This window comes from Oncorhynchus mykiss, chromosome 23 (genome assembly GCF_057628025.1).
Source record: "Oncorhynchus mykiss isolate SJ-2025 chromosome 23, ASM5762802v1, whole genome shotgun sequence".
Classification (NCBI taxonomy): domain Eukaryota; kingdom Metazoa; phylum Chordata; class Actinopteri; order Salmoniformes; family Salmonidae; genus Oncorhynchus; species Oncorhynchus mykiss.
The window spans coordinates 21,854,181-21,879,083 of record NC_143044.1 but is presented as its reverse complement, the minus strand read 5'-3'; the positions used below and the strand labels follow the sequence as shown (position 1 = coordinate 21,879,083).

Below are 24,903 nucleotides of genomic sequence, written 5' to 3'. Positions count from 1 at the left end.
CGAAAACTTCAATAAGCATTTCTCAACGGCTGGCCATGCCTTCCGCCTGGCTACTTCAACCTCGGCCAACAGCCCCGCCCCCCCCGCTGCTCCTCGCCCAAGCCTCTCCAGGTTCTCCTTTACCCAAATCCAGATAGCAGATGTTCTGAAAGAGCTGCAAAACCTGGACCCGTACAAATCAGCTGGGCTTGACAATCTGGACCCTCTATTTCTGAAACTATCCGCCACCATTGTCGCAACCCCTATTACCAGCCTGTTCAACCTCTCTTTCATATCGTCTGAGATCCCCAAGGATTGGAAAGCTGCCGCAGTCATCCCCCTCTTCAAAGGGGGAGACACCCTGGACCCAAACTGTTACAGACCTATATCCATCCTGCCCTGCCTATCTAAGGTCTTCGAAAGCCAAGTCAACAAACAGGTCACTGACCATCTCGAATCCCACTGTACCTTCTCCGCTGTGCAATCTGGTTTCCGAGCCGGTCACGGGTGCACCTCAGCCACACTCAAGGTACTAAACGATATCATAACCGCCATCGATAAAAGACAGTACTGTGCAGCCGTCTTCATCGACCTTGCCAAGGCTTTCGACTCTGTCAATCACCATATTCTTATCGGCAGACTCAGTAGCCTCGGTTTTTCGGATGACTGCCTTGCCTGGTTCACCAATTACTTTGCAGACAGAGTTCAGTGTGTCAAATCGGAGGGCATGCTGTCCGGTCCTCTGGCAGTCTCTATGGGGGTGCCACAGGGTTCAATTCTCGGGCCGACTCTTTTCTCTGTATACATCAATGATGTTGCTCTTGCTGCGGGCGATTCCCTGATCCACCTCTACGCAGACGACACCATTCTATATACTTTCGGCCCGTCATTGGACACTGTGCTATCTAACCTCCAAACAAGCTTCAATGCCATACAACACTCCTTCCGTGGCCTCCGACTGCTCTTAAACGCTAGTCAAACCAAATGCATGCTTTTCAACCGATCGCTGCCTGCACCCGCATGCCCGCCTAGCATCACCACCCTGGATGGTTCCGACCTAGAATATGTGGACATCTATAAGTACCTAGGTGTCTGGCTAGACTGCAAACTCTCCTTCCAGACTCATATCAAACATCTCCAATCGAAAATCAAATCAAGAGTCGGCTTTCTATTCCGCAACAAAGCCTCCTTCACTCACGCCGCCAAGCTTACCCTAGTAAAACTGACTATCCTACCGATCCTCGACTTCGGCGATGTCATCTACAAAATGGCTTCCAACACTCTACTCAGCAAACTGGATGCAGTCTATCACAGTGCCATCCGTTTTGTCACTAAAGCACCATATACCACCCACCACTGCGACTTGTATGCTCTAGTCGGCTGGCCCTCGCTACATATTCGTCGCCAGACCCACTGGCTCCAGGTCATCTACAAGTCCATGCTAGGTAAAGCTCCGCCTTATCTCAGCTCACTGGTCACGATGGCAACACCCATCCGTAGCACGCGCTCCAGCCGGTTGTATCTCACTGATCATTCCTAATGCCAACACCTCATTTGGCCGCCTTTCGTTCCAGTACTCTGCTGCCCGTGACTGGAACGAATTGCAAAAATCGCTGAAGTTGGAGACTTTTATCTCCCTCACCAACTTCAAACATCAGCTATCTGAGCAGCTAACCGATCGCTGCAGCTGTACATAGTCTATTGGTAAATAGCCCACCCATTTTCACCTACCTCATCCCCATACTGTTTTTATTTATTTACTTTTCTGCTCTTTTGCACACCAATATCTCTACCTGTACATGACCATCTGATCATTTATCACTCCAGTGTTAATCTGCAAAATTGTAATTATTCGCCTACCTCATGCCTTTTGCACACATTGTATATAGACTCCCCCTTTGCTTTGTTTTCTACTGTGTTATTGACTTGTTAATTGTTTACTCCATGTGTAACTCTGTGTTGTCTGCTCATACTGCTATGCTTTATCTTGGCCAGGTCGCAGTTGCAAATGAGAACTTGTTCTCAACTAGCCTACCTGGTTAAATAAAGGTGAAATAAATGTAAAAAAAATAAAATCAGAGGCAAACGGAAAAATACTGCAGCTGGAGATTACGCAATAATTGCGACGGAGGACACCAAGCGACCACCTGGTAAATGTAGTCTCTTATGGTCAGTCTTCCAATGATATGCCTACAAATACGTCACAATGCTGCAGACACCTTGGGGAAAACGTGGAAAAGGTAAGCTGACTCCTGGCTCCTCCACAGCCATATAAGGAGTCATTGCCATGAGGCGGTTTCAAAAAATGCGGCACTTCCTGATTGTATTTTTATCTGTTTTTTTTCTGTAACATCTTTCACTCACAGACAATATCTTTGCAGTTTTGGAAACGTCAGAGTGTTTTATTTCCAAAGCTGTCAATTATATGCGTAGTCGAGCATCTTTTCGTGACAAAATATCTTGTTTAAAACGGGAACGTTTTTCATCCAAAAATTAAAAGAGCGCCCCCTATATCGAAGAAGTTAAGTGCATAGATGACATGTATTTTTTTTCAGGTGCATGATAATGGTTCATTCTAAACAAATGTCACACATATATTATTTAGTATATGTAAAGACAATATTAAATTAAGAATAGTCTGATGGGTGCCAATTTTACTCTATCACTTGTGAATTACATATCACTTGTGAATGATGCCCAGCATAAGAAACACAGACTTTTTTTTGGCAACTTGTTCAACTCATAGTTGCACACCTCATGTAGCCTAGCCCATAGGCCTATATGTTTTAATAAGGTTTGTGTAACTTCTTAAATTAAAGCACATTAATCCGCTTTACAAGGGGTGTAGAGTCTAACTGGCATGTTTTTTTTAATTTTTTTTATTTCACCTTTATTTAACCAGGTAGGCTAGTTGAGAACAAGTTCTCATTTGCAACTGCGACCTGGCCAAGATAAGGCATAGCAGTGTGAACAGACAACACAGAGTTACACATGGAGTAAACAATTAACAAGTCAATAACACAGTAGAAAAAAGGGGAGTCTATATATACATTGTGTGCAAAAGGCATGAGAAGGTAGGCAAATAATTACAATTATGCAGATTAACACTGGAGTGATAAATGATCAGAAGGTTATGTACAGGTAGAGATATTGGTGTGCAAAAGAGCAGAAAAATAAATAAATAAAAACAGTATGGGGATGAGGTAGGTGAAAATGGGTGGGCTATTTACCAATAGACTATGTACAGCTGCAGCGATCGGTTAGCTGCTCAGATAGCAGATGTTTGAAGTTGGTGAGGGAGATAAAAGTCTCCAACTTCAGCGATTTTTGCAATTCGTTCCAATCACAGGCAGCAGAGAACTGGAACGAAAGGCGGCCAAATGAGGTGTTGGCTTTAGGGATGATCAGTGAGATACACCTGCTGGAGCGCGTGCTACGGATGGGTGTTGCCATCGTAACCAGTGAACTGAGATAAGGCGGAGCTTTACCTAGCATGGACTTGTAGATGACCTGGAGCCAGTGGGTCTGGCGACGAATATGTAGCGAGGGCCAGCCGACTAGAGCATACAAGTCGCAGTGGTGGGTGGTATAAGGTGCTTTAGTGACAAAACGGATGGCACTGTGATAAACTGCATCCAGTTTGCTGAGTAGAGTGTTGGAAGCAATTTTGTAGATGACATCGCCGAAGTCGAGGATCGGTAGGATAGTCAGTTTTACTAGGGTAAGTTTGGCGGCGTGAGTGAAGGAGGCTTTGTTGCGGAATAGAAAGCCGACTCTTGATTTGATTTTCGATTGGAGATGTTTGATATGGGTCTGGAAGGAGAGTTTAGAGTCTAGCCAGACACCTAGGTACTTATAGATGTCCACATATTCAAGGTCGGAACCATCCAGGGTGGTGATGCTGGTCAGGCGTGCGGGTGCAGGCAGCGAACGGTTGAAAAGCATGCATTTGGTTTTACTAGCGTTTAAGAGCAGTTGGAGGCCACGGAAGGAGTGCTGTATGGCATTGAAGCTCGTTCGGAGGTTAGATAGCACAGTGTCCAAGGACGGGCCGGAAGTATATAGAATGGTGTCGTCTGCGTAGAGGTGGATCAGGGAATCGCCCGCAGCATGAGAAACATCATTGATATATACAGAGAAAAGAGTCGGCCCGAGAATTGAACCCTGTGGCACCCCCATAGAGACTGCCAGAGGACCGGACAGCATGCCCTCCGATTTGACACACTGAACTCTGTCTGCAAAGTAATTGGTGAACCAGGCAAGGCAGTCATCCGAAAAACCGAGGCTACTGAGTCTGCCGATAAGAATACGGTGATTGACAGAGTCGAAAGCCTTGGCAAGGTCTATGAAGACGGCTGCACAGTACTGTCTTTTATCGATGGCGGTTATGATATCGTTTAGTACCTTGAGCGTGGCTGAGGTACACCCGTGACCGGCTCGGAAACCAGATTGCACAGCGGAGAAGGTACGGTGGGATTCAAGATGGTCAGTGATCTGTTTGTTGACTTGGCTTTCGAAGACCTTAGATAGGCAGGGCAGGATGGATATTGGTCTGTAACAGTTTGGGTCCAGGGTGTCGCCCCCTTTGAAGAGGGGGATGACTGCGGCAGCTTTCCAATCCTTGGGGATCTCAGACGATATGAAAGAGAGGTTGAACAGGCTGGTAATAGGGGTTGATGTATAAGCAGCACGTGAGTTTCAAGTTTGGGGAAGATCATTTTCACTATTAAAAATGTACCTTTATAATAAAAGCATTACATGCATAATTGCATTTGCGGTCACTTTTGATAATGATGTTTTCTGCTAATGGAACATTCGTGCTTATAACCTACTACCATGCGCGCATTTCTGTGCTTATGTGAAGAAATAACCTCATAGTTAATCAAAATTTTAAGCTACATGTTCTGTTGCGTCAGCCACATTGCATAAAAATATTTTTTTGATGCTGATGGTTGTAGTAATTTGGGATCTATCGCATCCCACAACTTTCCCAGACTGTTTGGAATATTTATTTCTCACACAGAATAGAATAGGTTGAGTGAGAGAAGCTTCGGATTGCGCAGCACACTCAGGGAGAAGGGCACAACGCAGCACTCCGGGCCTCAAAAGGCATGGATTTTTTTAGGGTGCATTATTGCCACAAAGGGGATGCGGCTGTGAAGTTCAAGTAATTATCAAGTGCTGGTCAAATTGTGAATGACAGACTATTGGAGTGTGTACGGCCTGCGCAAAAAAAACTAAGCAGAAATCAAGCAACTTTTTTCAAATCATCATTAGTCTCACCATGTAGCCTTACAATGTATTAAAATTCTAAACATATAGCCCGACGTTTGTAGAATAACTAAAGTAACATTAATAACTATAAATTAAGCATGTAGGAGTACCTATTTCTTTGTAAACCGCGCAACAAAGAATAGCTGCACGTGTGGACTCCCTCAAATCGTTTTGAGAAAATATGTATTTTTTTATTCAGCTTTGTTCAATTGTATTCTTCATACTATAAAATAATGCCATGGAATTCTAAGCAAATCTTGTCTGCTAAATGAACTAAGTGTAGCCCACAGCCATTTGGCATAGCCACATCAGGACCTAACATAAGGACAACTCAGAGTATGCTATTCATTTTCTTCATATTATGTTTCTTTAGACCTGTCTAAAATAAATTATGGATTTATTGTGAAGGTGTAGGCTGTATTACATGGATTTATTCGACTTTTTAAAATGGCTTGTAGGTTACAGTATATGTGGAAGCCAGGAGATGCTAAATGTGTTTGTTTATTGACGGTCAATTACCGTGAGACTGACAGTTATATGCTTGACAATCACCGACCGACAATTTTGTGACCGCCACAGCCCTATCCCCACCCCTACCTTTAAAAAAAAAAATCTTTGACCAACATATGCATATTTGTAAGCCTAGTCATGTGAAATCCATAGATTAGGGCCTTATTCATTTATTTCAATTGACAGATTTTCCTTTTATGACCTGTAACTCAGTAAAATCTTTAAAATTGTTGCATTTTTATTTTTGTTCAGTGTAGCTTTCTTCCACATCTCAAGATGTTTTCCAGTCATTGCATAAAGACCCTGATGTGGCGCTCTGCGCGTTTGGTTTCTGGTTCATTAGATTCCCTTCCCCTCCTGTCCTCTCTTTCCATCCCTCCCACTTCATAGTAAACAATGCCACCATTACAGCAAAGCTACACTACCTCAGCTGCTGCTACAAAGGAGATGTACGATTGTCATACTTGTGCTGTACTGCCTCTGGTGCCTTGGGTGGACTTTAATTATTCCAGGAGAGTGTAATAATCATGACCTGAGGGACGGTGTGATTACGAGAATCTCTAATTGCGTTTTATACAATAATGCACCAAGGCCATGCAGCAGGGAACCACAGAATGCGGTGTTTGCATTATCGGGCCATCATTTATCCTATCAGCGGCCATATAGTCACAGGGAGAGGAAGAGCGAGGAAGGGCTGTTAGCCTGGTCTGAGAACAAGTCTGAAGTCCCCATCAGCAGCACTGAGCTTCATCACTGTGACTGGTCTTAGCTGTGAATGTAGCTGCTTGGTTGTGAGACAGCGGCTTGCTGAAGAGATCTCCTGTTGTAAACTTGAGCAGGATCTGTGCTTCCATTACAAATTCCTTGCAGATTGTCTAGAATCAATGTTCACTCCACAGAGTTTGATGCAAACCCGAGGGTGACGAGGCCTTCACTGATCTGTAAAGTTCAAGCTCAGGGTTTGTCGTTAAGCGAGATAATTTTATCTTAGTTAATCATTATCTCATTGTTCCACTTTCCAATTCAGTGACACCCTCTCTGACTTTTAGGTATACTTAAAGTACATTTCATAAAGCGGTTGCTTTACGTTACTTGGAAGAGAACACATAATTAACAGTGACATTGCAGGCTATTGCTTGTCTTACCATGTATGGTGAATAGAATACATCTAGGCCCTGCAAAAAACTAGTGCCCTCTCCAGCTGCCTCACATTACAGAAACAGGAGATAGGGCAGGAGCCTATGTGCTGTTCTGGCTCGGGTGAGGATACTTACTTATTTAGGTCACAATTTTTGTATATCGAGTGTCTGGATGAATCGAGAACACCATACATTGAAAAGGTGGCCTATCCCTTTAACCTTTCTGATCTCCCCATCCCGGATCCGGGATCGTGAATACAGACTCAAGCTCATTACCATAACGCAACGTTAACTATTCATGAAAATCGCAAATGAAATGAAATAAATATGCTAGCTCTCAAACTTAGCCTTTTGTTAACAACACTGTCATCTCAGATTTTCAAAATATGCTTCTCAACCATTGCAAAACAAGCATTTGTGTAACAGTATTGATGGCTAACGTAGCATTTAGCATTAGCATTCAGCTGGCAACATTTACACAAAAAAACAGAAAAGCATTCAAAAAAATCATTTACCTTTGAAGAACTTCAGATGTTTTCAATGAGGAGACTCTCAGATAGCAAATGTTCAGTTTTTCCTGAAAGATTATTTGTTTAGGACAAATCGCTCCGTTTTCTGCGTCACGTTTAGCTATGAAAAAACCCCTGTATCCAGGATTGTGTAAATCTATCAGCAAGCTCATTAGCATAACACAACGTTAACTATTTATGAAAATCGCAAATGAAATGAAATAAATATGCCATCTCTCAAGCTTAGCCTTTTGTAAACAACACTGTCATCTCAGATTTTCAAAATATGCTTCTCAACCATAGGAAAACAATCATTTGTGTAAAAGTAGCTAGCTAGCGTTAGCATTTCGCGTTAGCATTAGCGTTAGCATCCAGCACGCAACATTAACAAAAACATAAAAGCCTTCAAATAAAATAATTTACCTTTGAAGAACTTCTGATGTTTTCAATGAGGATACTCTCAGTTAGATAGCAGATGCTCAGTTTTTCCAAAAAGATTCCTTGTGTATTAGAAATAGCTCCGTTTTATACATCACATTTGGCTACCAAAAAAAATCCATCAATTCAGTCCTCAAAACGCAAACTTTTTTCCAAATTAACTCCATAATATCGACTGAAAACATGGCAAACGTTGTTTAGAATCAATCATCAAGGTGTTTTTCACATATCTCTTCATTGATACATCGTTCTTGGACACATGCTTTCTCCCCTGAATCAAATGGTAAAGTAGAAGCAGCTGGCAATTGCGCACCGAATTCGACGCAGGACACCAGGCGGACACTTGGAAAATGTAGTCTCTTATGGTCAATCTTCCAATGATATGCCTACAAATACGTCACAATGCTGCTAAGACCTTGGGCGAACGACAGAAAGTGTAGGCTCATTCGTTGCGCAATCACAGCCATATAAGGAGAGAATGGAAAACAGAGCTTCAGAAATTCTGCTAATTCCTGGGTGATGCATCATCTTGGTTTCGCCTGTAGAATGAGTTCTGGGGCACTTACAGACAAAATCTTTGCAGATTCTGAAACTTCAGAGTGTTTTCTTTCCAAAACTGTCAAGAATATGCATAGTCGAGCATCTTTTCGTGACAAAATATTGCGCTTAAAACGGGAACGTTTTTTATCCAAAAATGAAATAGCGCCCCTAGAGCTCTAACAGGTTAAGATGCCATTACCAAGAAGTCTTGAAAATTCGAAAGGAAGACATTGCACTGCAACCAATTTTCAGTTTGTTTCTCATCTGAAAAAAAGAGCGCTTGATCTCTTAGGAGGCTACTTTTGCTGATATATGTACATTATCCTCAGCAGCTAGCCTAATAGCTATGAAAAATAGTGGGAAGATATTAGCTTGTAATTTACTGAATTGTTGCCAATTCTGGAAGAATGATATTTGCTTTTAGACATTTATAAGGTAGCTACCGGAAATATTTGTACATGTTTTGATCTGACGAAAATCTTCTGGATCAAAACGAGATTAAATGGGGAAAATATTTGCCATCAAACAGTGTGTAGGCCTTTGTTCTTTTCATGTATGTACCATTAGCCCAGCACCTAAGTTTCTTGATGGATGTGCATATTACCACAACCATTTCTTCAGCTGAAAATGTTCCCATTCGATAGCAAATTATTAGATTAGATTTTTCTTTGTCTGATTTTCACAGAAATCTGCTTAACATACAAGGAAATCCACTGTGATATGGTGAAAGACATGGCATAGGCCCGACATAGCATCAAACATACATGACAATAATGACCGCTTAAAGTGGAACTGACAGCATTTTAGCAACATGAAATCTTATTTTAATGTGTTCATATACACCCCCAGGAAGAATATGGCAGTCAAGCGAGCACTTAGATATGGTCATTTTCACGTTTTCATAAATTCTTAGAATGTTCGTATACTAAGGCATTTTGCTTAAATTCTATGACAATATAGAGTGGTAAAGCGGCCGTGCATTTGCACAAATAATAGACACTGCAGGAAATAAAACCTAATAAAAACATCTGTCTTGTCCAGGACCGGAGTCTATGCAGACCAGTGCGCCATAGCCAATCAGAGCTACAGTAGGCCTTTATGCAAATATGCCTTTTGCCACACGGGCCTGCCATCATTCACTTTGAACTGGACTGTGTGTATACAGGCAGTTGCAACAGTGTGACTTTAGATCATAAGAACGCATTTGCAAACAGCCACAAAATAAACCTGAATGGATTTCTGCAAATACAGTTTGTCGTAAGTTTACATACACTTATGTTGGAGTCATTAAAACTCGTTTTTCAACCACCACCAATTTCTTGTTATCAATCTATAGTTCACCATTTAATACATTCACCATTTATTGTAGCACAATTCCAGTGGGTCAGAAGTTTACGTACACTAAGTTGACTGTGCCTTTAAACAGCTTGGAAAATTCCAGAGAATTATGTCATGGCTTTTGATAGGCTAATTGACATCATTTGAGTCAATTGAAGGTGTACCTGTGGATGTATTTCAAGGCCTACCTTCAAACTCAGTGCCTCTTTGCTTGACATCATGGGAAAATCAAAAGATATCAGCCAAGACCTCCAAATGCCTGAAGGTACCACATTCATCTGTACAAACAATAGTTCACAAGTATAAACATCATGGGACCACGCAGCTGTCATACCGCTCAGGAAGGAGACGCGTTCTGTCTCCTAGAGATGAACGTACGTTGGTGCGAAAAGTGCAAAAAAAACTGTTACACCAGCTCTGTCAGGAGGAATGGGCCAAAATTCACCCAACTTATTGTGGGAAGCTTGTGGAAGGCAACCTGAAACGTTTGACCCAATTTAAAGGCAATTCTACCAAATACTAATTGAGTGTTTGTAAACTTCTGACCCACTGGGAATGTGATGAAAGAAATAAAAGCTGAAAGAAATAATTATCTCTGCTGTTATTCTCTTCAAATAAAGTGGTGATCCTAACTGACCTAAGAAAGGGAATTTTTACTTGGATTAAATGTCAGGAATTCTGAAAAACTGAGCGTAAATGTATTTGTGTAAGGTGTATGTAAACCTCCGACATCAACTGTATGTACAGTGCCTTGCGAAAGTATTCGGCCCCCTTGAACTTTGCGACCTTTTGCCACATTTCAGGCTTCAAACATAAAGATATAAAACTGTATTTTTTTGTGAAGAATCAACAACAAGTGGGACACAATCATGAAGTGGAACGACCATTTATTGGATATTTCAAACTTTTTTAACAAATCAAAAACTGAAAAATTGGGCGTGCAAAATTATTCAGCCCCTTTACTTTCAGTGCAGCAAACTCTCTCCAGAAGTTCAGTGAGGATCTCTGAATGATCCAATGTTGACCTAAATGACTAATGATGATAAATACAATCCACCTGTGTGTAATCAAGTCTCTGTATAAGTGCACCTGCACTGTGATAGTCTCAGAGGTCCGTTAAAAGCGCAGAGAGCATCATGAAGAACAAGGAACACACCAGGCAGGTCCGAGATACTGTTGTGAAGAAGTTTAGCCGGATTTGGATACAAAAATATTTCCCAAGCTTTAAACATCCCAAGGAGCACTGTGCAAGCGATAATATTGAAATGGAAGGAGTATCAGACCACTGCAAATCTACCAAGACCTGGCCGTCCCTCTAAACTTTCAGCTCATACAAGGAGAAGACTGATCAGAGATGCAGCCAAGAGGCCCATGATCACTCTGGATGAACTGCAGAGATCTACAGCTGAGGTGGGAGACTCTGTCCATAGGACAACAATCAGTCGTATATTGCACAAATCTGGCCTTTATGGAAGAGTGGCAAGAAGAAAGCCATTTCTTAAAGATATCCATAAAAAGTGTAGTTTAAAGTTTGCCACAAGCCACCTGGGAGACACACCAAACATGTGGAAGAAGGTGCTCTGGTCAGATGAAACCAAAATTGAACTTTTTGGCAACAATGCAAAACGTTATGTTTGGCGTAAAAGCAACACAGCTGAACACACCATCCCCACTGTCAAACATGGTGGTGGCAGCATCATGGTTTGGGCCTGCTTTTCTTCAGCAGGGACAGGGAAGATGGTTAAAATTTATGGGAAGATGGGGGGGGAGCCAACCCAGAGAGGAAGACCACATCAGTGACTCAACCCACTCAAGTGACGGTATGAGAGAGCCCCAGTAAGCCAGTGACTCAGCCCCTGTAACAGGGTTAGAGGCAGAGAATCCCAGTGGAAAGAGGGGAACCGGCCAGGCAGAGACAGCAAGGGCGGTTCGTTGCTCCAGAGGCTTTCCGTTCACCTTCCCACTCCTGGGCCAGACTACACTCAATCATATGACCCACTGAAGAGATAAGTCTTCAGTAAAGACTTAAAGGTTGAGACCGAGTTTGCGTCTCTTACATGGGTAGGCAGACCATTCCATAAAAATTGAGCTCTATAGGAGAAAGCCCTGCCTCCAGCTGTTTGCTTAGAAATTCTAGGGACAATTAGGAGGCCTGCGTCTTGTGACCGTAGCGTACGTGTAGGTATGTACGGCAGGACCAAATCAGAGAGATAGGTAGGAGCAAGCCCATGTAATGCTTTGTAGGTTAGCAGTAAAACCTTGAAATCAGCCTTGCCTTGACAGGAAGCCAGTGTAGGGAGGCTAGCACTGGAGTAATATGATCAAATTTTTTGGTTCTAGTCAGGATTCTAGCAGCCGTATTTAGCACTAACTGAAGTTTATTTAGTGCTTTATCCGGGTAGCCGGAAAGTAGAGCATTGCAGTAGTCTAACCTAGAAGTGACAAAAGCATGGATTCATTTTTGGACAGAAAGTTTCAGATTTTTGCAATGTTACGTAGATGGAAAAAAGCTGTCCTTGAAATGGTCTTGATATGTTCTTCAAAAGAGAGATCAGGGTCCAGAGTAACGCCGAGGTCCTTCACAGTTTGATTTGAGACGACTGTACAACAATTAAGATTAATTATCAGATTCAACAGAAGATCTCTTTGTTTCTTGGGACCTAGAACAAGCATCTCTGTTTTATCCGAGTTTAAAAGTAGAAAGTTTGCAGCCATCCACTTCCTTATGTCTGAAACACATGCTTCTAGCGAGGGCAATTTTGGGGCTTCACCATGTTTCATTGAAATGTACAGCTGTGTGTCATCCGCATAGCAGTGAAAGTTAACATTATGTTTTCGAATGACATCCCCAAGAGGTAAAATATATAGTGAAAACAATAGTGGTCCTAAAACAGAACCTTGAGGAACCTACATTTACAGTTGATTTGTAAGAGGACAAACCATTCACAGAGACAAACTGATATCTTTCCGACAGATAAGATCTAAACCAGGCCAGAACTTGTCCGTGTATCGGATACAATACACGGACAAGTTCAGAAGTTCTGAGCCTACCCCGAAAGACCTCAGCCTGCAAATAAAGTACTTGCGTTGTTGCACCTTAGCACACAGTCCACATGGACTCTCCATCTCAGGTCATAGTCAACATGTACTCCCAGATATTTATACGAGTCGACCTGCTGGATCTGTTCACTGTGAATTATGACCTGGTTCCGGTCAGCCACTGATGTGGGGTCAAAGATGACGACCTGTGTTTCTTTTTTTACATTCAGGACCAGATAATTTGTCTCACACCAGGCTGTTTACACTGTCTAGGTACAGAGGGAGGTTGCTGTTGTCACCCATTAAGGCCAGCAGGACGGCGTCATCTGAGAACTTAGTTATGTGATGCTTTGTATTTTGACTTGTGCAATCGTTGGTGTTCAAAATGAAGAGGACGGGTGAGCTCACACAACCTTGCGGGCCCCCGCAGCTGGTGACCACAGGAGGGGGAGAGAGTGTTGTTTACCTTGACCAACTGAGTTCCGTCACTGAGAAATTAGTGATAGAAGTGAATGAGGTGTGGGTTAATGTCCAGTTCTTTCATTTTGGTTAGGAGAAGGCGTGGTTGTATGGTGTTAAAGGCAGATTAATCTATTAAGAGTGCTCTGGTGTAGGTTTTTGGTTGGTCAAGGTGTTTCTGGATCAGGTGTGAGGGTGGTCACTGCCTCCTCTGTACTGCACCCGTTTCTATAGGCAAACTGGTAGGTGTCCACATTCTTATCCACAGAGTTTTAGGTACCGAACCACTTCTCTCTGGAGATTTGATGAGCACTGAGGTCAGGGCCACTGGTCAGTAGTCATTGTGCTCCATGGGGCATGGCTTTTTTGGGATGGGGATGATGTGAGATGCTTTCCAGGTCTGTGTGTGTGTGTGAGTCGAGGGATAAATGGAAGAGGGATTGCCAGACTGGGCCAAGCTCCTCAGCGGTCTTGAGGAGGAATGGGCTCACATTATCTGGCCCTGAGGCCTTCCTTGGGTTCAGCTGTTTAAAAACCTTTGTCACCTGCTCTGTGGTAATTATGATTTCCACTGTGTCAGAGGTAGGGACAGTCTGTAGGACTACAAAGTAGGCATTTGTGTGATTTTTGGATGTCGCCAAGCAGCGCACGGCAAGTATCCGATAAGGGTACCTTAAAAGGTGGTGTTGGGACGTTTCCAGAGGGGAATCTAAATGGTATTTTCTTGATTCTTTGCGTCCTCTGCTCACCTTTTCCTCAAAATGCATTTTGTGTGTGTGTGCGTGCGTGTGCGTGTAACTTATCCTAAAGTGGTGAGCTCTTCCGTAGCCTTTCATAATAAAACATATGAGTCTACAGGATGCTGTTTGGTGTTGTCAGCTGGTCCAGATCATATTTTGCACCGGTAGACTAGATAAAGTTTCAAGCTGTTGAAAAATGCTTTAATTTGATATGCACATTCCTCTTTTGTCAACACTTATTTTAGCTGGATCAATACTCGCTGGGGAAAGTGGGTTGTGTAGGTCATTACAGACAAACTCAAACTGACTGCACAAAGTTATTGTTTTCAAGGCCAATGATCCTCTAGGTTTATTCCCTTCTTATACTGTGTTTGTTTACTATGCCAATTATTATGCTAAATTGATACAGGGGATTATACTGGATGATTATAGAGGGTTACTTTTTTGTGATTTCTGGAAATTCAGGACTTTTCTGCGTTGATGGTGTTATGGAACATGGACACACACACACACACACACACACACACAGAGGTTAGTTGATCAGTGTGAGTGTGTTTTCTTGTTATAGGTTATGTTTGTTTATGTGTTAGTTGGTGCATCTGATGTCTTTCTGCTCCTTTATATCAGACAGCATCCTGTCAGAAGCACTAGTCTCTGGGACTGTGTGTTCCCGCTTTACACCGTATTTCTACAGCTGGAGGAAGCCAAGCGAAAGGAGGTCAAGTGCCTGTTCTGCAGGCTTATAAACACCCCTCCTCCTCCTCCCTTATCCTCCCCATCTCCATCCTTCCTCCTGCTCAGGGAGCGAGAGAGCTGAATGAAAGGGTTTACCCTGTCGGACAACCCCCCCCCCCTAGTCTGAGCTGCTGGCCCAGTGTGGCTCTCGGGAGACTGGCATGGTGGCAAACTCTATGCAGATGCCCCCCAAAAAAGTATGTGGGTAAGAGAGTGTGACTGACAGTGATGGAAAAAGAGAATGTGTGTGTGGGACTTGAGACTGAGCTTGTCCTCGCTAGGCTCTTGCAGCATGTGTGTGTACAACTGTCCATGAGTTTGTTTGTTTGTCAGTGTGTGTTTGTTTGTCAGTGTGTGTTTGTTTGACAGTGTGTGTTTGTTTGACAGTGTGTGTTTGTTTGTGTACATGTGCGGCTGTGTATAAGTGTGTGTGTGTTTTCGGTGAAGGGAGAGTTGGTTAGTCCCCAGGCCCCTCCTGTTCTTCCACGTTAGAGCACAGCTGGTGAAGCCATTGAGTCCCACAGGGCTATGAGTAAAGGGAACAGTCCTACATTCAGATTCACTGCCTGTTCCAAATGATTCTCAGCTTTGCCTATAATGAACTCACTTACTTTATTCCCCAAACGACCACATCAGGAAGATCACATCTGCTTTACTTAGAATCTGTCTAAGTAAAGCACGCCGGGATTTAAAGGTAATCGGTCCATGGGGTTAGCTTTTTTCATAGAAATGTAGCTAATAGGCTAAGAACTAGGTGATGTCGACACTACAGTCGTGGCCAAAAGTTTTGAGAATGACACAAATATTAATTTCCACAAAGTTTGCTGCTTCATTGTCTTTAGATATTTTTGTCAGATGTTACTATGGAATATTTGCAGTGTTGACCCTTCTTTTTCAAGACCTCTGCAATCCGCCCTGGCATGCTGTCAATTAACTTCTGGGCCACATCCTGACTGATGGCAGCCCATTCTTGCATAATCAATGCTTGGAGTTTGTCAGAATCTGTGGGTTTTTGTTTGTCCACCCGCCTCTTGAGGATTGACCACAAGTTCTCAATGGGATTAAGGTCTGGGGAGTTTCCTGGCCATGGACCCAAAATATGGATGTTTTGTTCCCCGAGCCACTTAGTTATCACGTTTGCCTTAAAGCAATGCGCTCCATCATGCTGGAAAAGGATTGTTCGTCACCAAACTGTTCCTGGATGGTTGGGAGAAGTTGCTCTCGGAGGATGTGTTGGTACCATTCTTTATTCAAGGCTGTGTTCTTAGGCAAAATTGTGAGTGAGCCCACTCCCTTGGCTGAGAAGCAACCCCACACATGAATGGTCTCAGGATGATTTACTGTTGGCATGACACAGGACTGATGTCAATGCTCACCTTGTCTTCTCCGGACAAGCTTTTTTTCGGGATGCCCCAAACATGCCCCAAACATGCCCCATGCCCCAAACAATCGTAAAGGGGATTCATCAGAGAAAATTACTTTACCCCAGTCCTCAGCAGTCCAATCCCTGTACCTTTTACAGAATATCAGTCTGTCCCTGATGTTTTTCCTGGAGAGAAGTGGTTTCTTTGCTGCCCTTCTTGACACCAGGCCATCCTCCAAAAGTCTTCGCCTCACTGTGTGTGCAGATGCACTCACACCTGCCTGCTGCCATTCCTGAGCAAGCTCTGTACTGGTGGTGCCGCGATTCCTCAGCTGAATCAACTTTAGTAGAAGGTCCTGGCGCTTGCTGGACTTTCTTGGGCGCCCTGAAAGCTTCTTCACAACAATTGAAGTTCTTGATGATTCGATAAATTGTTGATTTAGGTGCAATCTTACTGGCAGCAATATCCTTCCCTGTGAAGCCCTTTTTGTGCAAAGCAATGATGACGGCACGTGTTTCCTTGCAGGTAACTGTGGTTGACAGAGGAAGAACAATGATTCCAAGCACCACCCTCCTTTTGAAGCTTCCAGTCTGTTATTCAAACTCAAACAGCATGACAGAATGATCTCCAGCCTTGTCCTCGTCAACACTCACACCTGTGTTAACGAGAGAATCACTGACATGATGTCAGCTGGTCCTTTTGTGGCAGGGCTGAAATGCAGTGGAAATGTTTTTGGGGATTCAGGTCATTTGCATGGCAAATAGGGAATTTGCAATTAATTGCAATTCATCTGATCACTATTCATAACATTCTGGAGTATATGCAAATTTCCATCATACAAACTGAGGCAGCAGACTGTGAAAATGAATATTTAGTCATTCTCAAAACTTTTGGCCACGACTATATGTTCAGTAAGGCTAATGTATGTCCTCATCTGCCTCGTCTTATGTAATCTCTTCAGAGCTACCATCCGTCCGAATGAGCTAATCTAATAGCGGCGTCCGGTTTTGTTGCTGTTAAATAAAGAAGAGACTAGTAAGACACCTAAGACATTCCACAGGCACAGACTGAGATCCACCCTCACAACAGAATCCTATCCAAGCCAAGTCTGGCCACAGACTGTATTCAGCTCAGGGTTGGAGCAGGGAGCTCGCTCTCCTGTCTCCAGGGCAGGGGACGATATCACTACAAGCTGGTATGAAGCTCCTCAGGGGCCTGTCCTTGTACCCCTATTCATTTCTGACAGCCTACTTAAAGTGTAGGGTTCCAGTCTCCATCTGTAGCTTCACGTTACACAAGCCTATTCCTTCTTGGAAAAAAACTATGTGCTGCTCACCCATGTCTTCCTATTCACAGAGGGTTACATCCTACTAGCCTCATCCATCAGGATTCAGTGTAGCCTGTCACTCTGACAACAGTAGGGCCACCTTGTATAAGGGGGGGTTGGATGGGGTGCTCAATTACACTAAACTTTGGAATAGGTGAGAATTGATGGGCAGGTGGTTATTTTATATTCTTGATGACAACTAGAATTGTCTTTAGGCGCTGCGCTGTGAAACACCAACTGTCAAGAGTGAACAAGTGAGAAATCTTTACATAGAACCTGCAGCTTTTTAAAGTTGTGGTTAAATCCATAAAAATACAATCTCATTAAATTCTGTGGTTACAACACTATACCTTGACCATTATCAGAACACTATCCTCCTAAATCAGTCGTGTACCCATCTTCACTTTGTTTCCACTGAATGGTAAATAAAAATGTTGATCTCAGAGGTCAGGTTTTCTTTCAAGCAGTTACTCCATTTATTTAGTGGTCTGGTAAAAGTTTCTTAGTGAGAGCTGGTAGTCACTGCTAGCTTCAGGTTTTGGTTACTGATGTGTCAAGTTTGATGGGTCAACTCTATCTCATCAACAGTTGTGTTTTTATATGTGTATATATATATATATATATATGTGTGTGTGTGTGTGTGTGTGTAAAAAATATATATACACTGCTCAAAAAAATAAAGGGAACACTTAAACAACACAATGTAACTCCAAGTCAATCACACTTCTGTGAAATCAAACTGTCCACTTAGGAAGCAACACTGATTGAGAATACATTTCACATGCTGTTGTGCAAATGGAATAGACAACAGGTGGAAATTATAGGCAATTAGCAAGACACACCCAATAAAGGAGTGGTTCTGCAGGTGGTGACCACAGACCACTTCTCAGTTCCTATGCTTCCTGGCTGATGTTTTGGTCACTTTTGAATGCTGGCGGTGCTTTCACTCTAGTGGTAGCATGAGACGGAGTCTACAACCCACACAAGTGGCTCAGGTAGTGCAGCTCATCCAGGATGGGACATCAATGCGAGCTGTGGCAAGAAGGTTTGCTGTGTCTGTCAGCGTAGTCTCCAGAGCATGGAGGCGCTACCAGGAGACAGGCCAGTACATCAGGAGACATGGAGGAGGCCGTAGGAGGGCAACAACCCAGCAGCAGGACCGCTACCTCCGCCTTTGTGCAAGGAGGAGCAGGAGGAGCACTGCCAGAGCCCTGCAAAATTACCTCCAGCAGGCCACAAATGTGCATGTGTCTGCTCAAACGGTCAGAAACAGAGGGTGGTATGAGGGCCCGACGTCCACAGGTGGGGGTTGTGCTTACAGCCCAACACCGTGCAGGACATTTGGCATTTGCCAGAGAACACCAAGATTGGCAAATTCGCCACTAGCGCCCTTTTGCTCTTCACAGATGAAAGCAGGTTCACACTGAGCACATGTGACAGAGTTTGCAGACGCCATGAAAAATGTTCTGCTGCCTGCAACATCCTCCAGCATGACCGGTTTGGCGGTGGGTCAGTCATGGTGTGGGGTGTCATTTCTTTGGGGGGCCGCACAGCCCTCCATGTGCTCGCCAGAGGTAGCCTGACTGCCATTAGGTACCGAGATGAGATCCTCAGACCCCTTGTGAGACCATATGCTGGTGCGGTTGGCCCTGGGTTCCTCCTAATGCAAGACAATGCTAGACCTCATGTGGCTGGAGTGTGTCAGCAGTTCCTGCAAGAGGAAGGCATTGATGCTATGGACTGGCCCGCCCGTTCCCCAGACCTGAATCCAATTGAGCACATCTGGGACATCATGTCTCGCTCCATCCACCAACAGACTGTCCTGGAGTTGGCGGATGCTTTAGTCCAGGTCTGGGAGGAGATCCCTCAGGAGACCATCCGCCACCTCATCAGGAGCATGCCCAGGCGTTGTAGGGAGGTCATAGACACGTGGAGGCCACACACACTACTGAGCCTCATTTTGACTTGTTTTAAGGACATTACATCGAAGTTGGATCAGCCTGTAGTGTGGTTTTCCACTTTAGTTGTGAGTGTGACTCCAAATCCAGACCTCCATGGGTTGATAAATTTGATTTCCATTGATACTTTTTGTGTGATTTTGTTGTCAGCACATTCAACTATGTAAAGAAAAAAGTATTTAATAAGAATATTTCATTCATTCAGATGTAGGATGTGTTATTTTAGTGTTCCCTTTATTTTTTTGAGCAGTGTATATACAGTGGGGCAAAAAAATATTTAGTCAGCCACCAATTGTGCAAGTTCTCCCACTTAAAAAGATGAGGCAAGTAATTTTCCTCATAGGTACGTACACTTCAACTATGACTAATGACTAATGACTAATCACATTGTAGGATTTTTTATGAATTTATTTGCAAATTATGGTGGAAAATAAGTATTTGGTCAATAACAAAAGTTTATCTCAATACTTTGTTATATACCCTTTGTTGGCAATGACAGAGGTCAAACGTTTTCTGTAAGTCTTCACAAGGTCTTCACACACTGTTGCTGGTATTTTGACCCATTCCTCCATGCAGATCTCCTCTAGAGCAGTGATGTTTTGGGGCTCTTGCTGGGCAACACGGACTTTCAACTCCCTCCAAAGATTTTCTATGGGGTTGAGATCTGGAGACTGGCTAGGCCACTCCAGGACCTTGAAATGCTTCTTACGAAGCCACTCCTTCGTTGCCCGGGTGGTGTGTTTGGGATCATTGTCATGCTGAAAGACCCAGCCACGTTTCATCTTCAATGCCCTTGCTGATGTAAGGAGGTTTTCACTCAAAATCTCACGATACATGGCCCCATTCATTCTTTCCTTTACACGGATCAGTCGTCACGTCATGTCATGATTTTTTTTTCTTATCACTTAAATTATAAAAAAGGGTGGTTTAAACATTTAATAAAAATCACTTTTGTCACATCTGTTGTGTGAGTGTGTGTGCTCTCAGCTCTCAACGCTATGTACCAGGCAGCCCTGAGTGTGTTTCCCTGGTCCCCCCTGTGGCTGTCAGCACAGGCCCAGACCAGCAGCAGCTTCCTTTGCACGGCTCCCATTTCCCCTGCCAGGTGTTTCTATGTAGTAAGTCAATAAAGCTTTTAGTTTACATATGGAGCGATTTATTGTTGTTTTAATGTGCCACGTCGACAGACACCTGAGATGCCCCGGTCGATGCGTGTTTCTCTGCACAATGACAGTCCACACAGCTGCAGTTAGCAAATCTCTCCTATCTGAGATACTGTGTGTGTGGGGAGGGTGCTATGGGTGTATACTAGGGTTGAATATTTTCCAGGTATTTTACAAATGTTCCATCCCAAGAAAAATCACTTTTCTCCGGGTTAACCTGGTACTTCCCGCCACAACCGTAAGTTTCAGTTTAAAGCATATAAATAGGCTTTGATCGAAAATTCAGACATTAAATACATTTTATGAGCCCTACATTAAAGATATTTTATGAGCCCAAGCTCAAAAAGCCCAAATGATTGTGCCGTTATCCAAGAGAGCATATAGCTAGGGCTATATGTTCTCTCAGCTTTATCATGGTTTGAAAGAGGAGCGTAAATCCAGTCCAGATAATACAATTCACACTCAAACAGATTAGCCTACTGGAGCTTTACCCAGGAGAGCATATAGCTAGCTACATCTATAGGCTTTAAAGTTTTTCTGTCGTCTATGGGCTTTTATGTTTATATAGCTATATGCTCTCTTGGGTAAAGCTCCAGTAGGCTAATCTTTTTGAGTGTGAATTGTATTATCTGGACTGGATTTACACACCTCTTTCAAACTATGATAAAGCTGAGAGAACATGCGATTCTGGTGCAGCACATGTGGCCTACAAAGTTACAAGTAGAGGTCGACCGATTATGATTTTTCAATGCCGATACCGATTTATCGGCCGATTTTAAATAAATATTTTTGGGGGGGGGGGGGGGAAATTATATTTCATTTATTTGTGACATTTACAACAATACTGAATTAACACTTATTTTAACTTAATATAATACATCAATAAAATCAATTTAGCCTCAAATAAATAATTTGGTTTAAATAATGCAAAAACAAAGTGTTGGAGAAGAAAGTAAAAGTGCAATATGTGCCATGTAAGAAAGCTAACGTTTAAGTTCCTTGCTCAGAACATGAGAACATATGAAAGCTGGTGGTTCCTTTTAACATGAGTCTTCAATATTCCCAGGTAAGAAGTATTAGGTTGTAGTTATTATAGGAATTATAGGACTATTTCTCTATACAGTTTGTATTTCATATACCTTTGACTATTGGATGTTCTTATAGGCACTTTAGTATTGCCAGTGTAACAGTATAGCTTACGTCCCTCTCCTCGTCCCTACCTGGGCTCGAACCAGGGACACATCGACAACAGCCACCCTCGAAGCATCGTTACCCATCGCTCCACAAAAGCCGTGGCCCTTGCAGAGCAAGGGGAACAACTACTTCAAGGTCTCAGAGCGAGTGAAGTCGATGATTGAAACGCTATTAGCGTGCACCCCGCTAACTAGCTAGCCATTTCACATCGGTTACACCAGCCTAATCTCGGGAATTGATAGGCTTGAAGTCATAAACGGTTCAATGCTTGAAGCACAGCGAAGAGCTGCCAGCAAATGCAGGAAAGTGCTGTTTGAATGAATGCTTCTGAGCCTGCTGCTGCCTACCACCGCTCAGTCCGACTGCTCTATCAAATATAAAATCATAGACTTAATTATAATATAAGAACACACAAAGGCATTGATGTTTATGGTTAGGTACACATTGGTGCAACGACAGTGCTTTTTTCACGAATGCGCTTGTTAAATCATCACGCGTTTGGCGAAGTAGGCTGTGATTCGATGAGAAATTAACAGGCACAGCATCGATTATATGCAACGCAGGACAAGCTAGATAAACTGGTAATATCATCAACCATGTGTAGTTAACTAGTGATTCTGTGAAGATAAGTTTAATGCTAGCTAGCAACTTACCTTGGCTTCTTGCTGCACTCACGTAACAGGTAGTCAGCCACAGTCTCCTCATGGAGTGCAATGTAATCCGCCGCAATCGGTGTCCAAAAATGCCGATTACCGATTTGTTATATGTACTTGAAATCGGCCCTAATTAATCGGCCATTCCGATTAATCGGTCGACCTCTAGTTATAAGTGTAGGCTAGCAAATTTTATTTTAATTTGGAAATATAATTTATCCTATTGTTATAATTAGTAGGCTGATGCAGATATGCCTTTCATAATATTTCCCCTAATGTTATTAGCCTACCTCTTTCTCTTTCTATTGTTGCTTCATTGCTTTCTCGCTTTCAACAGTTAAGTGAAATATGTTTCATTGTCTTTATTTTCATCATTCTATTGACATGCTTGAATAGTATATGGCTAGAATTAGATGCAGACGGCTTTTACTTCTCTTCATGGCCTTCCGAGTGGCGCATCGGGTCTAAGGCAAATTGCAGTGCTAGATGCATCACTACAGACCATGGTTCATTCGCAGTCTGTGTCGCAACCGGCCGTGATCGGGAGTCCCATAGGGCAGCGCACAATTGGCCCAGCGTCGTCCGGGTTAGGGAAGGGTTTGGGGGGGGGGTTAGGATGTCATTGTAAATAAGATTTTATTTTTTACTGACTTGCCTAGTTAAATAACATTTAAGATTAAATGGTTATTGGTCTGGATAAATAACTGCTATAGCCTACCGCCATCGTGCGTTCACTCTTCTTTCAATCTACCTGTGAGTTCTATTGGCTGCTGTATTTAACATTTTGCGTCCCTCTTCGAATAGTCTATTGGTAAAAGAAATGCTACAAAAAAAATGCCCAGCAAGCTATTCTAGTCTAGCTTTTCCTGCATGGGACTCCAAGAGCTAAGGAGTGTTTTTTTGTTTTAGGAAGAGAGGCCATTGAATTTATTACCTGAAAGAGATATATGGGACATCTAGATTAATCCTGTTCAAGATATCTATTTATTTTGGATGGAATTGATGCGGAGAGAGAGACTGCTCACTCATGCTCTGATTTAAAGCAATGATATTTGAGTGATAGGCTGTTTTAAAATGTAGGCCTACCTGTCACAAGAAAAAAAGTTACCATGATGAGATGATAGGTTTACATCCATTGTAAACTGCACTCCAAACTGAGATGGGCTGTCTGTCCCCACCATGAGCATTGATGATTTGATCATGCAGAGAGAAGGCCATAGAGAAGACAGATTTAGCCATTGTATATCATTTAACAGTTCCATTTCACGTCATGCTGTTGATATAAAAAATGTATTATAATTGACCGGTTTCTCTGAGTTTTTTATCCCGGGAAAAGGGACTAGTTTTGGGCGGTTGATCTCAGAAACTGTGTTCCCGCCATTCAACCCTAGTGTATACCTGTGTGAAATTGTCTATGCGCCAAGGCAGATAGGACCCAACTTGGCCTGGCCCAGGGAAAGGTGATACACAACAATGGTCCAAAGGCCCCTTTTAACGTTTGCTTATCCTCCGATAACCAGGCAGCACTTAATGCCGTTAATGGATTTTGTTCCCTGGGGTGGGTGTGACTGATGGGCTGGGGCTAGGGGGTGAGGATGGGGCTGGGGCTGGGATTGAGCTGTGGCTGGGATGGCAGAAAGGCATGGGGCACGGTCAGCTGATCAGACTTGTTTGGACTTCTGCTCTGCAGACATCATTAAATATGCAGCTCCCGGGTCATATTCCTCCACTCTGCTCCTTTTTTTTATCTCCCATTGATCAGGTCTACAAACATACACAAATGACCTTTAATCTGGACACGTTATGCTTCACATATTGGGTTCAGCTCCGGAGGGAGCCGAAGTTATGACTAATGTACTTGTGCTGCATGATACCAGACAAGTGTTTTGAGTGCCAGTGTTTGTATCCATGATATTTGGAGCGAAGTCTATTTTAAAACAGAAGAGAGCAGAGACAGTCAGGTGGGTAAGTGTATAAACTGCTTAGTGTTAAACTCATTCAGACAGTTGGGTAGGATATGTGTCCTAACGGATGCAATGTGTCGTGAATTGAACACTGTGTGATGGATGTAAAGTATATTGTAAAGGCGCTGAGCTGATATGGCCGGAAGAAAATCTCACCCTCTATTGTTTTATTAAACATGGTCCGTCTTCTAATCATTGAGTGAATAGACCATGCCTAGCACCAGGGCTCATCCAATTGGATAATTTATTTACCAATAGGCAAGTCTAGCCTATGTCCTCCCTGATGTTCTAGTACATTCACATGATTAAAACCAAATGTTAATGCCTGTACCACAGTCGATTTTATAGGATTGGACCACAGTTGAAAAGCCATATGGGATGATACCCTATTTGAGGTGATCTCATGTACCTGTTTGCTCTGGCAGTGACACAGTCACTGTGGCAGCGTGGCCTGGACAGAACAAGCAGAGCTCAGTCAGTCCGATAGATCCACTGGGGTGAACGGATAATGGATTATGTCAACTCAATTTAGTCAACATGGTAGAGCAGTGTGAAAACAAAATGTTCCTCTCCATGCAAA

At 43.0% G+C, this 24,903-nt stretch overlaps 1 protein-coding gene across 2 annotated transcripts in view; it reads left to right on the top strand.

Annotated features, from left to right (window-relative positions):
- LOC110502576 (zinc transporter 6) overlaps positions 1-24,903 on the top strand; it is an 87,870-nt gene that overhangs the window by 19,061 nt on the left and 43,906 nt on the right. The window contains exon 1 of one of the 2 annotated variants that reach the window (XM_021580720.3): positions 23,997-24,320. The exons of the other annotated variant lie outside the window; for it this stretch is intronic. The gene's annotated coding sequence lies outside the window, so the exon portion shown is untranslated. Of the gene's footprint in view, positions 1-23,996; positions 24,321-24,903 lie in introns of those variants that run through there. 2 annotated transcript variants of the gene reach the window in all.